Source organism: Arachis hypogaea, chromosome 19 (assembly GCF_003086295.3).
Source record: "Arachis hypogaea cultivar Tifrunner chromosome 19, arahy.Tifrunner.gnm2.J5K5, whole genome shotgun sequence".
NCBI lineage: Eukaryota > Viridiplantae > Streptophyta > Magnoliopsida > Fabales > Fabaceae > Arachis > Arachis hypogaea.
Window position 1 is genome coordinate 88658771 of NC_092054.1, and position 17795 is coordinate 88676565.

Below are 17795 nucleotides of genomic sequence, written 5' to 3' on the forward strand. Positions count from 1 at the left end.
ACTTTGGGATTTTAGTCTTCATGATTTCCTTGGTGAATGGATCCTGTTCTTTGCGTGAATTTTCCTCAGGAGTGGTCCGAGGAGCTTTTGATTTGAGGTCGGCCTCTAACTGCTGTAGTTTTTCTTCTAGTTCTCGACGTCGCCGTACCTCTCTTTGTAGATCCTTTCCGATCTCTCGTTGTTGCTGGGTTTCTCTCTCAAGTTGCTTTAAGCGATCTTGAAGTGCTTCCATGGCTCCCGGATTTGATGAGTTTTTGTTCCCGTTGGGTTCCGGAGTATCCTTTAGTGTAGTGTCCGCGTTCTTGTGCGGTGTTCTGTTCTACAGATCCGAATCGTGGTCGTTGTCATGGCCGTCTGCCATGGTTTTGGGATGACTTTCAGGTTCCCCGGCAACGACGCCAATGTTCCGGGGGTTACCTGAAACTGAAGGTCAATCTCGGATGAGATCTTCGGTACTGGTCGGAGATGATGTGTCCGGCTGGCTGGTGGCGGCCGGAGCTGTTGTGTCCGACTTGTTGGAATTGCTGCACTGCTGATCCTTGGCTACCGGAGGGTGGGGGGTACTTGCAAGAGACTCCGATGCTTAAGTTAGCACGGGTATTAAGCAGGTTTTATGTAGAATCAGAGTATGAGTTATACCTGGGTGCTCCAGTGTATTTATAGTAGTGTGGGCTGACCTTTCGGATAAGGTAAGTTAGTTATCTTATCTTATCTTATCCTGTTTTGGATGAAGTCAGCTTATCTTCAAGGGAACCGCCTTTATCTCTATAGGCTGGGATTGCCTTTGGATTTGGGTCGTGTTCCTCTATTTGGGCCCTTTATTGGGATTTCCTGTCGATATGGCCGAGTTCTTTGTAACGAAGTCGGTCCGCTTGACCTTAACAGGTCGGTCGCTGCATCGTTTGATCATCCCAGGTCTGATAGCTCGACCCAGGGTATGAACAGCGCCAATTGCAACTTCTGCATCCTTTGGTGCTCCATTCCTTTACTGAGCTACTTCTTCTTCAACCTTGTCTTGTACTTTCTCTTCCGCTTTAGCATCTTCCACTTCAACCAAGTCCTCAACTAGGGCGTGTTTTTATGGGCTTGGCTCCTCTTGGTTCCTCTCTTGCAGTGTGGTTCCAAATCTCAAGGTGATGGCATTGATGCCACCCTTGGGATTAGGTAAGGGTTGAGAAGGAATTCCGCTCGAGCTTAAAGGTTGGTTGGTAGAAGTAGGTAATGAATCTATCCGGGAGACGAGAGCTTGTAAAGTGGCATTCTAACAATTTAGAGTAGAGTTCAGTGTAGTCTGCATGTCTTGTTGTCCTTGTGCAAGAGAACGAAGCATCTCGTCATTTGATGAGGAAGGAGGATAAGTGATTTGAGGGACCTGTTGTTAGTTGTGTTGGGGTCCTTGTGACTGCCTTAGGTGAGGAGCTCTATAAGGTTGGTTCTGATTCTGCTGTCTATTCTTGTTATTCCACCTCTGATTTTCATTGTTGTCTCTGCCTCCTCTGTTGTAGTTGTCCCTGCAGCTATGATTGAAATTATCTCTCTAGCCATGGTTGGAGTTATCCTGCCATCCTTGGTTATAGTTTCCACCTTGGTTGTAGTTGCCGCCTTGTTGATTGTATCCTTGATTTGGGCGGTCATAGAAGTTATGAGTAGCTACCACAGTGTTGTCTTCTTGTTGGAGCTGCAGGCACTCATCAGTGTTGTGACTATAATCAGCACAAATTTTGCATAGTCTTTGGGGGACCAGCTGTTGGCTTTGTTGTGGTGAGGGAGGCTGTTGTTGTTGTTGATTCAACTACATCTGCTTTAGTAGGTTAGTCATTTCACATATAGCTTGTGTGACGACAGTGGTCTCACTGCTAGAGGAAACCTCTGCAACAGCCTTTGAGTGGCTGTTCCTGTGCCTGTAATTCCTAGTGGACTCAGCTAAGTTGCTGATCAGTTGCCATGCTTCATCTGCAGTCTTGTACTTTTTCAGAGAACCATTACTAGCACCATCCAGTGTAGTTTTATCCCAAGGCTTCATGCCTTGAGTGAAGTAGCTGATCAACACTAGCCTGTCAATCATGTGATGGGGGCATGCGTCCAGAAGGTTCTTAAAGCGCTCCCAGTACTCATAGAGAGCCTCTAATTCACGTTGAACAATGCAGGAGATCTCTTTCCTCAATCTATCTGTAACTTCAGCTAGAAAGTACTTTTCTAATAATTCTCTCCTGAGCGTATCCCAGTTGGTAACAGTTGCTTTAGGTTGGGAGTAGTACCACTCCCTTGCCTTTCCCTCAAGAGAAAACGGGAAGGCGGTTAACAGAATAGAAGTTTCATTTGCACCATGACGCCTAACAGTAGAACAGGCTGTCTGGAAATCCCTGAGGTGCTTGATAGGCTCCTGAGTAGGTAAGCCATGAAACTTGGGTATCAAGTTGATTAGTGCAGTCTTCAGTTCAAAATCTTCAGCCAGATTTGGATGATGCACTTGATACGGCTGCAGTGTAAAATCTGGGGCTCCAGCTTCTTGAAGAGTAATCCTCCTAGGTGCTGCCATTTTATCTGCACGTGAATCAACTGAATCAATAATAAAGGAGCTTATTTCACTCTCAGATGGCGGTTCAGATTTGCCCTCAGATGAGACTGGTGAATCGATAACAATCACTTCACTACCCTCAGAGGCTAACTGACGCCGAGCTCGCCTAATACGTGAAATAGTTCATTCAATTTCAGGATCAAATGCGGCTAAGCTCGGATGAGGCAGTGAACGTGTCATTCAATGAAAGAAACATACAGCTCATGGTAATAAAATAAAATAAAATATGCAAATAAAAATAAAAATATGTACACTAATCAATAATTTAGCATGCTATTGCAACTCCCCGGCAACGGCGCCAAAAATTGACGTATAGGTGGAAGTCAGCTAATTAAGAAATCAAATTACAAATTACGTTGCGAGTATAGCTCTTAACCAGCAAAAATCTGCCTCATCAATTTAGAAAGGTTGTCACAAAAATTAGAATAAAAATACTGGGAGTAGGAGTCCCAAGTCGTCTCCTAACGAGTTGCCAAAAAGGGTGCTAATTTATTAATCAGGAGTTTTCCAAGAGATTTTGAGTTTGGGCAATGAGCACAAGCATATAATTGTAAATTAAGGCAATGAAAATTAAAAGAGATTTATAAATTCAAATTAAAAAGTCTTGACTGGGGGAATGATTGATTGGAAGTTCTATCCTTGTTGGAATCCTCTCAAGTGTAGTATAAAGAGGTTGTTATTTTCACTTAGTTAACCCTTACTAAATAAAGGAAAGTCAAGTGATTGAGCTAACTCTTATTCGCAAATCCTAGTCCACTCCCTTGAGAAGGTATAGCATTAGTAAATACAGAATTAGCCAACAACTTACAATTTAACTAATTACTTTTGCATTCCAACTCTAGTGTCTCCTCTTAATCAACCCCCATGTCAAGTATGGAATCTACTCCATTGACATGAATATAACGCTCATAAAAATATAAGAAGAAGACATGATGAATTAAATAAAATAAAGATTGAAAATTAATTAAAAGTAAAAGTAATTCTCTACATTAACAATCCATGAAAATAATCCAATTGTAACTCTAAACAAGAATTAAGAATATGGAATAAATAAATAGGAAGTAAGAAAACAAACTAGAATAGTATCTTCAACGGAGGTGATGACTCTTCAATATCCAAAGCAAAAACATAAGTCTAATAAACTATGAATGTAAAGAAAACCTAGATGAGGAGTAATTTCTATCTAGATTCAAATCTAAAAACTAAAAACTATCCTAATGAGAATGTGTGTTGAGTCTCGGTGTAACGACCCAACTTCCAAAACGTCATGATCGTACCGAAAGTAAGGCGTTACCAACTTGCTTTCCTTTATTAACTATTTACTATTGAGCCTCTAGTTCGATATCGCAATCCAGTTTTAGTAAAAATACCAGAAAATTTTGTTTTTATTTATCAAATCATATAGCAAACATCACCAAGTAATAATAATCATATAATCATTAGTAAATATTATACAAACAAATTCAAGTGTAACTTAGATACAACTCCTATCCCTCTTTATAAAATAAAATCTTAAGCAACAAAGGCGAGGCAATTCTATGAAAGCAACTCAATTAAAAAACTTAACTCAAAAATAAGGTCTAACAATCGCCCGCAGCTTCAAACTGAGTCTTAGAACCTGTATCACTGAAAGGGTGGAGGATTTTGGGGTGAGAACAAACCACACGTTCTCAGTAGGGAATGGGAATGCTGTAAAAGTAACGATTAACATGCAAATAATTAACATACTCAAGGAAACTATATTTTTATCAAACCCTTATGAAAATACTATTCTTGGTTTTACTTTAACTAATTACTTACCTTGTTCAAAGAAAATCTCTAAGCTCAAAACAAATTCCAAAATATAAAACTGGTCACATTAAGCATTTCTCAACCACCCAATTAATTTTCAATCACAACATCAATTCTTACTCATCATCATACATTCACCAACTAATAGCACTCACAAGAGATTCAATTCAACACACAAACAAGTCACAGCAAGGCAAACAACACAATCACAGGGAAGTACAACGAGCAAACCCAATCAAATGCAAATGCACAAACAAGGATGATGCATGTCTAGCCCTAGTGCAGGTAATTAGCTCATTTGTCGGTTACATACCCGCTCCCGACGTTAGCCGGAGTCCTTTGACTAGGTAAGGCTTCCCTGTTGGCAACACCCATCGCAAGAGTCCTTTGACTTGCGGGGCAAACCATTGCAAGAGTCCTTTGACTTGCATGGCGGCACTAACAACCCACTACAAGAGTTCTTTGACTTGCAGAGCGGAGCTAGTCTGCCCAACACACTCACTGTAGGAGTCCTTTGACTTACAGGAGCACACTCACATACACTCACTGTAAGAGTCCTTTGACTTACAGGAGCATATGCTAGTTATGTATTTTCTCGATACCTCTGTAAGAGTCCTCTAACTTACAGAATAGCATTATAGCTAAGTATCCCAGGGAAGCGCTCTTAGTGGTCATACCACCATCTATCTGGCTGCCTTCACGCAGCAGATCATTACATAATCATTCTCATTATCATCATTCATTATCATTCTCATTATTCATCATCATATTCACATTCTTATGCAATATCTTTTTCTTTCTCTGTTCAATCATACTATACAAACTTTACATCTTTCACTTTTGTAATATCTTGGCTCAAGCCATTTCTCTTTACCATTCGTTCATAAAAATCTCAATCATCAATTCAGTTCATAATCTCTGCTATGGCAATCTTGAGTCAAGCCAACTTTAAAACTATCTTTCATTTTTAGTTCTCTATCAAAGACTCAAGAAAATCATTTATTTTTAAATTCATTAAACACTTTTCAAAACATAACCTTTCATTAGAAGTAATCAAATAAAACTCTTTTTCAAGTTTACTAACTTCCCAAAGACTCAAAAACCATCTCTCTTTATCATTCATATTCAAATATTATATAATCATTAAACTTCAAAAAATAATCCTTTATTTCGAACCCCAGGCATAACTCTCTTCATATTGAATAAATCTCAAAACATAACTTCTTTTATAAATAATTCAAACTTGAACATAAACCTTTTCTTGGTAATTCAAATTCAAAATAGTATAATTCTTTTCTTAACTAAATAAAACTCCAATAATATAATTTTCCAAGTTCAAATCTTCTAAAATTACTTTTCAAGTAAAACCTCAGATTTTTATGAAATTTCGGCAGCACCTCCCCTAAAACTCGGACTTAGCCACCCTTACGGGTTCTTTCTTTCTCAACAATTCAACAATCCCTTCTCAATAATTATCAAATACAAGACTCTCAAGCAACCAGAAAATCCACAATTCGCAATTCTCACATAACCCAACAATCCAATTTTCATTTCATCAATTCATAATTAAATTCATAAGTCATAGAATCCTTTCAAATTAAACTCAGTCAATTCTCCATCCGTTTATCAGCAACTATCATAACAGATTCTCAATAATTATCTCATCATAATTTAGTTTAAAAAACTAACATCCTTTCATCAATTAAAATCAGAATTTTCATAAACCATTCTTTAAAAGTAAATCAGTCCAGCTTCAAAGATTCATAACTAATATTCCAAACACCAACTTTTCATATTCCTAGTTATTTTTAAAGTTCTTTAGTTATTAGCAAAGTTACCATTTTATTCTAAAGATCACACTTTAGGAAAATATTTCAGTAATCGACCTTCAATCCTTTAACCGTTCTCAAAATCAACTCTAGTTAACCTTAAATCAACAATAACCACCAACTTGACATAATCGAATAAAATCCGAATTTCCAAGAGATCTGTTCGTCAAATAAACTTTAACTCGTTCTACAATTTTTTTATTTTCAATCTTGGTTCATTCAAACTCAATTCAATACTCCACACAAAATTATCTAATCAAATTATCATATCCAGTACATAACATTTTCCAAATCAGCTTGCAACAACGTCCATCATCTTCAAATAAATCTTAAATCAACAACCAAATCAAGAAATCAATGTAACCCGAAATTTAGGTAACAAGCATAGCCTCAAACCAAAATCAACCTCATCAATTAATCACTTACAACAATAAAACCAGCCACAATCACAGCCAAGTCAGAATCAATAAATCATGACACAGAAAATTAGTCCAACCATACAAAATTATTTATATACTCTTAAAATTTACTATATTATTTCAGAAAATCAGGTTCTCAAGACAGTTTAATCCCTTAAGTTCCAATCCTTCAATAACCACCAAAACCAATCCCAACTAGTCGCAAGTAAACTTCACAGCCGTTCCCATACATCAAATATCCAATTCAACATCAAACAAGACAATAATTCACTCAAAATCAGAATCTCAACCAATTCATCGCAGAATCAATAATTCAGTCACATTTCACAACTGCATTCAATTCTAATCATAATTCAAAATAATCGCTTCAACTAACTATTCTCAAACATATTTCAAACAATTCACATCAATTAATCAATTCTTAACCATTGTTAACCATTTGCACTTATCCAAATAACTTTGTAGGCATTCTAAATTAAAAACGTTAAATCTCCTACCTCAAAGTGTCGAAATCCATAGAAATTGGGAATGCTGCACTTATCAACAACAACTCTAATAGCAACCATATCATCTCAAAGTAGTAGCAGCAACAGTTTGGCATCTCCGATCACCAGCAGCAGCATTATTTCCGATCACTCTTCGCTCTCGCAGTAGTAACCACGGTGGCAACAAAATAGAGTTCAAATTCAATGGAGTTGGAAATGGAAATGAGTTCAATAGAATTGGAACTACAAATAGCTTACAATAAAATAACGGAGCAGCAACAACAGGGTTTCCGGGCAGCTCCAGTGGCGGTAATGGCTGAGCCAACATAAACAGTAGCAGAAACAGAGACTGAGCAAAGGACAATGGTTCCAACCTTCGTGAACTCTCTCTCTCACTGCAAATGGGCTTTCTAACAACAGCGGCTTCTGATCACAGCACAACAACCTGGCACGGTGAAGATCCTTTCTTTCTCTACTTTGCATGTATTATGCAATGTTGGTGACAGTAGCACCCAGCGAACCCTCCTCCTCCAGCGGCGGCTCCTTCGATGGCCCCAAGGTACGACGGCGATGGAAGGCACGGCGGCACAACTTCACGCAGTGGGTCGCACTCCTCCTTGCGTCACTGACTCGCGTCCTCCTTCCTGAACGTCGAGCGTTCTCTCTCTCCGCTGGTCCTCGACGGCGACGGCTCCAAGGGAGATGACGAGCAAGGACGACGGTGGCTCCTCATGGTGGTCGCTCTCCTTTCGGCGACGTCAGTGGCGGAATGGACTTGAGGGAAGACAAAACGGCGACTGGGCGGGGACGAACAGCGTGGCTTCGACGATGACACTCCTCGCGGCTCCACAAACGGTGACAAGGACGGTGGCGGTGGCGACGGCGCCTCCCTCCTCTCTGAATCTATCGTCTCTCTCTCTGTGGGTGTGGGTTTTTTGTGTATTGGTACGTGAAGGAGAAAGGGGGTGAAGGCTGTGTGTTTCAGAGGCTGAGGAAAGGGAAACAGTAGGGTTAGGGTTTCTGGGATTTGGGAATTAGTGTTTCTGATTCAATTTGGGAATTTGGGGTTAGAAATTAGGATTTTATAAAAGAATAAGGATAGGTATGAATAGATATTTTGATAAAATTGAAGGGTAGAGTAATTTTAAAATCAAATATACTTTATTAAAAATATTTAGGAACATTATTTATCAACATATTGCTAAGTTCAATCAATTATTTCTAATTTACATTATAAAATGAACAAGTTAATTATATTTTGTAAAGTACAATTTAAATTCAAATATCAATTTTCTAGATTAAATCATACAAATCTCTATTATTTTTCTATCTCTGAAACTTTAATTTCAATTTATAAAATAATTAATTATAATAAAAATTATATATAAATATTAATTGACTTAAACTTAAAGTATTTATAAATATCAATCTAATCAGTTCTAATAAAATAATTTCTAGGAGTTCAAATTAATAACAAAATTCATTTAAAATAGAATTTATTTAAATTAAATTATACAATTCTTTCTTATTTTTCAATTATCAAAATTATAATTTCAATTGTACCAAATATCTAATAAAGATTATATAAAAATTCTAATTAATTTAAAATTCAATTATCATGAAACTCCATTTAATTACCTTTACTAAAATAATTTTTCTTAAAATAAAATTATCAACAAATAAAATAAATCACAAATAATTAATTATTTGATTTTCAAAAACTAGGGTTGTTACACTCTGCACGTATCCTGGCTCTAGTCTATGTTTCTGGGCCGAAAATTGGGTCAAAACTCGGCCCGAAATCACCCCCAGCATTTTCTGTTATTTCTGTAGATCGCGTAAGTCACGCATATGCGTCAGTCACGCGTGCACATCATTTGGCGAATTTTCTTGTCACGCGTACGCGTCAGGCACGTGCACGCGTCGTCTTGCAGAACTCCAATCCACGCGTACGCGTCTGGCACGTGCACGCGTCGCTGCAAATTTCTTCATATCGCGCGCACGCGTGAGCCATGCGTGCGCGTCGATGGTCGCTGGTTTTCTCCTTAGTTTCTTGTGTTCCTTCCATTTTTGCAAGCTTCCTCTCCATTCTCTAAGCCATTCCTATCGTATAAAACCTGAAACACTTAACACACGGATTACGGCATCGAATGGTATAAAAGAAAATTGAAATATACAAATTAAAGATCTCTAGGAAGCAAGTTTTCAACCATAGAACAAAACTAGGAAGGAATTGTAAAATCATGCAAATCATATGAATAAGTGGGTAAAGACTTGATGAAACCACTCAATTGAACACAAGATAAACCATAAAAAAGCGGTTTATCACATGGTCACTGGCATCACACATTAGTTCAAATGGTAATGTCCAGTCTGGTGCAGAAATGACTGGTGCTGTGACCAGCTTAGCTTTCAAAGTCTCAAACACCTACAGACACTCAGTGTCAAAGGTAAATGGCATGTCAGCAGCTAGCAGATTGCTCAGAGGTTTTGCAATTTTTGAAAAATTCTTAATAAACCTCCTATAGAATCCTGCATGCCCCAGAAAGCTTCTGATTGCTTTAACATTGGCAGGTGGAGGTAATTTTTCAATTACCTCTACCTTAGCTTGATCTACCTCTATTCCCTTTTTTGAAATTTTGTGTTCAAGGACAATTCCTTCAATCACCATAAAGTGACTTTTCTCCCAATTTAGAACCAGGTTAGTCTCTTGGCACCTTTTCAGAACAAGTGCTAGATGGTCAAGACAGGAGCTGAATGAGTCTCCAAATACTGAGAAGTCATCCATGAAGACTTCTAGAAATTTCTCTACCATATCAGAGAAGATAAAGAGCATGCACCTCTGAAAGGTTGTAGGTGCATTACACAGACCAAATGGCATCCTTCTGTAGGCAAATACTCCAGATGGACATGTGAATGTTGTTTTCTCTTAGTCCTGAGGATCTACTGCAATTTGGTTGTAACCTGAATAGCCATCCAAAAAGCAATAGTATTCATGGCCTGCTAGTCTCTCTAGCATCTGGTCTATGAATGGTAAAGGAAAATGATCCTTTCTGGTGGCTGTATTGAGCCTTCTGTAGTCAATACACATACACCACCTTGTAACTATTCTTGTAGGAACCAGTTCATTCTTTTCATTATGAACCACTGTCATGCCTTCCTTCTTGGGGACTGGTAGCACGAAATTGTTGATTCACAACACTTCTTCACAACTCCCCACGACTAACCAGCAAGTGCACTGGGTCGTCCAAGTAATACCTTACGTGAGTAAGGGTCGATCACACGGAGATTGTCAGCTTGAAGCAAGCTATGGTCATCTTGTAAATCTCAATCAGGCGGATTCAAATGGTTATGAGGTTTTGATAATTAAAATATAAATAAAATATAAAATAAGATAGAGATACTTATGTAATTCATTAGTGGGAATTTCAGATAAGCATCTAGAGATGCTTTGTTGCTTCTGAACTTCTGCTTTCCTACTGCCTTCTTCCAATCATGCGCTACCTCCTTCCATGGCAAGCTGTATAATCCTCTCGGATGAAAACAAATCCATGTGCGCTGTCACCGCACGGCTAATAATCTGTCGGTTCTCGCTAGCATCGGAATAGGACCATTGTCCTTTTGTACACTGTCACTGCACCCAACATTCGCAAGTTTGAAGCTCATCACAGTCATCCCTTCCCAGATCCTACTCGAAATACCACAGACAAGGTTTAGACTTTTCGGATTTCAGGAATGTTGCTAATGGTTCTAGCCTATACCACGAAGATACTAATCTCACGGACTCGGTCCGTGTATTAGATATCCAAGAGAATATACTCTGGCTGTCGTCCAATGACTACGTTGAATATCATGTAGACCGCTTGTGGTTGTCAGGCACACGGATCTTGGCTAAGCGAGTAACGAAGATTGGGTGATTGTCATGGGTCACCCCTTCATTCTGACTTAACTGAATTAAGAATAAGAGTATATCTTAGAGAAGAAGTAGGCGTGAATTGATTGAAAAAAATAGTACTTGCATTAATTCGTGAAGAACAGCAGAGCTCCACACCTTAATCTATGGGTGTAGAAACTCCACTGTAGAAAATACATAAGTGAAAAAGGTCTAAGCATGGCCGTGAGGCCAGCCTCCCAATGTAACATAAGATGATCAAAAGATCAAAAGATAGAAGTTCTAAAGATATAAAATAAACCTCTAAAAGTAGTTTTTATACTAAACTAGTAACCTAGGGTTATAGAAAATGAGTAACTAAGTGCAGATACTGCAGAAATCCACTTTCGGGGCCCACTTGGTGTGTGCTTGGGCTGAGCATTGAAGCTTTTTCGTGCTTAGCCTGTTCCTGGAGTTAAACGCCAGCTTTGGTGCCAGTTTGGGTGTTTAACTCCAATTCTGGTGCCAGTTTGGGCGTTTTACGCTAGAACTTTTAGGCTGACTTTGAACGCCAGTTAGGGACATCAAATCTCGGACAAAGTATAGACTATTATATATTTCTGGATAGCCCAAGATGTGTTCTTTCCAACGCAATTAAGAGCGTGCCAATTCAGCTTCTGTATCTCGAGAAAATCCACTTCGAGTGAAGGAGGGTCAGAATCCAACAACATCTGCAGTCCTTTTTCAGCCTCTGAATCAGATTTTTGCTCAGGTCCCTCAATTTCAGTCAGAAAATACCTGAAATCATAGAAAAACACACAAACTCGTAGTAAAGTCCAGAAATGTGAATTTTGCATAAATACTAATAAAATTATAGTAAAAACTAACTAAAATATACTAAAAACTATGTAAAAATAATGCCAAAATGAATGGTAACAGCAAGTTCAGTGGAATCTCTGTGGTTTCTATATGAGCCTCAGATTCCTTTGGTTCCTCATTAGGAAACTCCTTAGTGGCCAGTGGACGTCCATGGAGGTCTTCCTCACTGGAAATCACTGCCTTTTGACTCTCTCCAGGTTCGGCTATGTTGAACGTGTAGATGGCCTTGCACTCTCTCTTTGGATTCTCTTCTGTATTGCTTGGGAGAGTACTAGGAGGGAGTTCAGTAACTTTCTTACTCAGCTGACCCACTTGTGCCTCCAAATTTCTAATGGAGGACCTTGTTTCATTCATGAAACTTTGAATGGTCTTAGTTAGATCAGAGACTATGGTTGCTAAGTCAGAGAAACTCTGCTTAGAATTCTCTGTCTATTGCTGAGAAGATGATGGAAAAGGTTTGCTATTGCTAAACCTGTTTCTTCCACCATTATTATTATTGAAACCTTGATTAGGCTTCTGTTGATCCTTCCATGAGAGATTAGGATGATTCCTCCATGAAGGATTGTAGGTGTTTCCATAGAATTCTCCCATGTAATTCACTTCTTCCATTCCAAGATTCTCAGGATCATAAGCTTCTTCTTCAGAGGAAGTGGTATGCGAAATTGTTACTCTGAGGTTGTAAAATTTGTTGTTCGTTCTCTCCCTGGTAATGGCTCCAAAAACGTGTGCACAGTACCATGGTCCAAGCATAACTTCATAATTTTGCACAACTAACCAGCAAGTGCACTGGGTCGTCCAAGTAATAAACCTTACGTGAGTAAGGGTAGATCCCACGGAGATTGTTGGTATGAAGCAAGCTATGGTCACCTTGTAAATCTCAGTCAGGCGGATATCAAATGGTTATGGAGTTTTCGAATAATAATAATAAATAAATAGAAAATAAGGATAGAAACACTTATGTAATTCATTGGTGAGAATTTCAGATAAGCGTATAGAGATGCTTTCGTTCTTCTAAACTTCTGCTTTCCTGCTGTCTTCATCCAATCAGTCATACTCCTTTCCATGGCAAGCTTTATGTAAGGGCATCACCGTTGTAAATGGCTACATCCCATCCTCTCTGTGAAAATGGTCCAAATGCTTTGTCACGGCATGGCTAATCATCTGGAGGTTCTCGATCATACTGGAATAGGATTTACTATCCTTTTGCGTCTGTCACTACGCCCAGCACTCGTGAGTTTGAAGTTCGTCATAGCCATCCCTTCCCAGAATCCTACTCGGAATACCACAGACAAGGTTTAGACTTTCTGGATCTCAGGAATGGCCATCCATGGGTTCTAACTTATACCACGAAGATACTAATAACTCGGACTCGGTCCCCTGTATTAGATATCTAAGAGATACTCATTCTAGCTTGGTTGCATGTAGAACGGAAGTGTTTGTCAGGCACGCGTTCATAAGTGAGAATGATGATGAGCGTCACATAATCATCACATTCATCATGTTCTTGGGTGCGAATGGATATCTTAGAAGCGGAATAAGTTGAATTGAATAGAAAACAGTCGTACTTTGCATTAATTCATGAGGAACAGCAGAGCTCCACACCCTAATCTATGGAGTGTAGAAACTCTACCGTTGAAAATACATAAGTGATGAAGGTCCAGGCATGTCCAAATGGCCAGCCCCCATGATCTAAGAACTAAACGTCCCAAGATGCCTAATACAATAGTAAAAGGTCCTATTTATACTAAACTAGCTACTAGGGTTTACAGAAGTAAGTAATTGATGCATAAATCCACTTCCGGGGCCCACTTTGTGTGTGCTTGGGCTGATCTTGAAGTTTACACGTGGAGAGGTCATTCTTGGAGTTGAACGCCAGTTTGTAACGTGTTTCTAGCGTTCAACTCTGGCTTGTGATGTGTTTCTGGCATTTAACTCCAGACTGCAGCGTAGAACTGGCGTTCAACGCGCTTTTGCATCGTCTAAACTCGGCCAAAATATGGACTATTATATATTTCTGGAAAGCCCTGGATGTCTACTTTCCAACACAATTAGAAGCGCGTCATTTTGATTTCTGTAGCTCCAGAAAATCCACTTTTAGTGCAGGGAGGTCAGAATCCAACAACATCAGCAGTCCTTCTTCTACCTCTGAATCTGATTTCTGCTCAAGTCCCTCAATTTCAGCCAGAAAATACCTGAAATCACAGAAAAACACACAAACTCATAGTAAAGTCCAGAAATGTGAATTTAACATAAAAACTAATAAAAACATCCCTAAAAGTAACTAGATCCTACTAAAAACATACTAAAAACAATGCCAAAAAGCGTATAAATTATCCGCTCATCAGGAAGCTTCTTTAGTACTGCAGGAAGCAGCTTGCATTCCAATCAGACTCTGGGAAATCATATTGACTTGCTGAGTCAATATTTTGTTCTGAGCCAATATGGCATTCAGAGTATCAATCTCAAGAACTCCTTTTCTTCTGAGTTTTCCCATTATTCACAGGATTCTTTTCAGAAGTATACATAAACTGGTTATTTGTAACCATTTCAATGAGTTCCTGGGCTTCTGCAGGCGTCTTCTTCAGATGAAGAGATCCACCAGCAGAGTGGTCCAATGACATCTTGGACAATTCAGACAGACCATCATAGAATATACATAGGATGCTCCATTCTGAAAACATGTCAGAAGGACACCTTCTGATCAATTGCTTGTATCTTTCCCAAGCTTCATAAATGGATTCACCTTCCTTCTGTCTAAAGGTTTGGACTTCCACTCTAAGCTTACTCAACTGTTGAGGTGGAAAAAATTTGGCCAAGAAGGCATTGACCAGCTTTTCCCAAGAGTTCAGGCTTTCTTTAGGTTGTGAGTCCAACCATGTCCTAGCTCTGTCTCTTACAGCAAAGAGGAAAAGCATAAGTCTGTAGACCTCAGGATTAACACCATTGGTTTTAACAGTGTCACAGATTTGCAAGAATGCAGCTAAAAACTAATGAGGATCTTCCAATGGAAGTCCATGAAACTTGCAATTCTACTGCATTAAAGAAACTAATTGAGGCTTAAGCTCAAAGTTGTTTGCTCCAATTGCAGGAATTGAGATGCTTCTTCCACAGAAGTCAGAAGAGGGTGCAATAAAGTCACCAAGCATCTTCCTTGCATCTCCACCATTGTTGTTATTTTTGGCTGCCATGTCTTCTTTTTTGAAAATTTCTGTTAGGTCCTCTCCAGAGTGTTGTGCTTTAGCTTCTCTTAGTTTCCTCTTTAGAGTCCTTTCAGGTTCAGGATCAGCTTCAACAAGAATGTTCTTATCCTTGTTCTTGCTCATATGAAAAATAAGAGAACAGAAAAAGAATTCGAACACAGAAAGAGGGAGAGAGTTCGAATTTTAAGAAGAAGAAGAGTGTTAGTACTTAAATAAATAAATAGAAAGAGATGAGAGAGAAAAGAAATTCGAATTTTAATTAAAAAGAGTAGGAAAATATTTTTGTTTTTATTTTAATTATGAGTTAGAATTCAAAAATTATTCAAAGAAATAAAATGAGATTAGAATTTAAAACAGTTAGTTAATTAAAAAGAATTTTGAAAAACTGGTGAGGGGTTTTCGAAAATTAGAGAGAAAAAAGTAGTTAGGTGGTTTTGAAAAAGATAAGAATTAGTAAAACAAACAAAAAGTCAAGTAGTTAATTGAAAAAGATTTGAAAATCAATTTCGAAAAGATAAGAAGTTAGAAAAGATTTTGAAATTAAGTTTTGAAAAAGATATGATTGAAATTTATTTTGAAAAAAGATTTGAAAAAGAAATTTAAAAAGATTTGACTTTTGAAATTAAAGTTGATTACTTGACTAACAAGAAACAAAAAGATATGATTCTAGAATTTAAAGATTGAACCTTTCTTAAGAGGCAAGTAACAAACTTAAAATTTTTGAATCAATCACATTAATTGTTAGTAAATTTTTCGAAAATTAAAAATAAGAAAAAACTTTTGAAAATTAATTTTTAAAATTTTCAAAAATCATGAAATAAAAATGAAAAAAATTTGATTTTTGAAAAGATAGGATTTTTAAATTGAAAATTTGACTTGACTCATAAGAAACAACTAAGTTTTAAAAATTTTTGACTAAGTCAAACCAAATTTTCGAAATTTTTATGAGTAAATAAGAGAAAGATATTATTTTTTGTTTTTGAATTTTAAATGAAGAAAGAGAAAAACACAAAAATGACACAAAACATGAAAATTTAAGATCGAAACAAAAAATGCATGCAAGAACACTTTGAATGTTAAGATGAACACCAAGATCACTTTGAATATCAAGATGAACACCAAGAACTTGTTTTTGAAAATTTTTAAGAAAAGAAAAACATGCAAGACACCAAACATAGAAATTTTCAAACTTTAGACACCAATAATTCAAAAATGCATATGAAAAACAAGAAAAGACACAAAACATGAAAATGCAAAGATCAAACAAAGAAGATTATCAAGAACAACTTGAAGATCATGAAGAACAACATGCATGAGTTTTTGAAAATTTTTGTGAAAATAAAAAATATGCAATTGACACTAAACTTAAAATTTGACACTAGTCTCAAACAAGAAACAGAAAATATTTTTGGTTTTTATGATTTTATTAATTTATTTAAATTTTTTTTTTGGATTTTTTCGAAAATTATTTAAGAAAAGAAAATAAAGAGATACAAAATTTTTAATAAAAATTCTAGGAGTCATGCAATGTTAGTCTAAAGCTTCGGTCCAAAAATTTAGACATGGCTTAATAGTCAGCCAAGCTTTATGTGAAAGCTTCGGTCCAAAAGATTAGACATGGCCAATGGCCAGCCAAGCTTTAGCAGAGCATTTTCATACAACAGCCAAATTGATGGAAATCAAAAGGCTCTTGCAAATGATAAGTGGAAGCCTCGGTCCAAAAGATTAGACATGGCTTGACAGCCAGCCAGGCTTCAACAGATCATGATGAAACTCTAGAATTCATTCTTATAAATTCTGAAGAACAAAATAAAATATATATTATTATTTTTTTTTTGAAATTTTTTTTCGAAAAAATAAAAATAAAAATAAAATAAAATTACCTAATCTGAGCAACAAGATGAACTATCAGTTGTCCAAACTCGAACAATCCCTAGCAACGGCGCCAAAAACTTGGTAGCACAGAATTGTTGATTAACAACACTTCTTCACAACTCCCCACGACTAACCAGCAAGTACACTGGGTCGTCCAAGTAATACCTTACGTGAGTAAGGGTCGATCCCACGGAGATTGTCGGCTTGAAGCAAGTATGGAAAGCCCAGGATGTCTATTTTCCAACGCAATTGAGAGCGCACCAATTCAGCTTCTGTAACTCGAGAAAATCCACTTTGAGTGTAGGAGGGTCAGAATCCAATAGCATATGCAGTCCTTTTTCAGCCTCTGAATCAGATTTTTGCTCAGGTCCCTCAATTTCAGTCAGAAAACATCTAAAATCATAGAAAAACACACAAACTCATAGTAAAGTCCAGAAATGTGAATTTTGCATAAATACTAATAAAAATATAGTAAAAACTAACTAAAACAAACTAAAAACTATGTAAAAACAATGCCAAAAAGGGTATAAATTATCCGCTCATCAGGGACAACTTGGACAGGGCTCACCCAGGGGCCATCAAAAATAGGATAAATAATCCCGGCCTCTAGTAACTTAGTGACTTCTTTCTGCACTACCTCCTTCATGGCTGGATTCAGCCGCCTCTGTGGTTGAACCACTGGCTTAGCATCATCCTCCAATAGGATCTTGTGCATGCATCTGGCTGGACTAATGCCCTTAAGATCACTTATGGACCACCCAAGAGCTGTCTTGGGTGCGAATGGATATCTTAGAAGCGGAATAAGTTGAATTGAATAGAAAACAGTCGTACTTTGCATTAATTCATGAGGAACAGCAGAGCTCCACAC

At 37.6% G+C, this 17795-nt stretch overlaps 1 non-coding gene across 1 annotated transcript; it reads left to right on the forward strand.

Moving 5' to 3' along the window:
- The first annotated feature begins 14531 nt into the window (after nucleotides 1–14531).
- On the forward strand, nucleotides 14532–14635 carry LOC112781126 (small nucleolar RNA R71). The gene has a single exon (XR_003191920.1). It is a non-coding gene; the product is annotated as a small nucleolar RNA R71 (small nucleolar RNA).
- Nucleotides 14636–17795: the final 3160 nt, after the last annotated feature.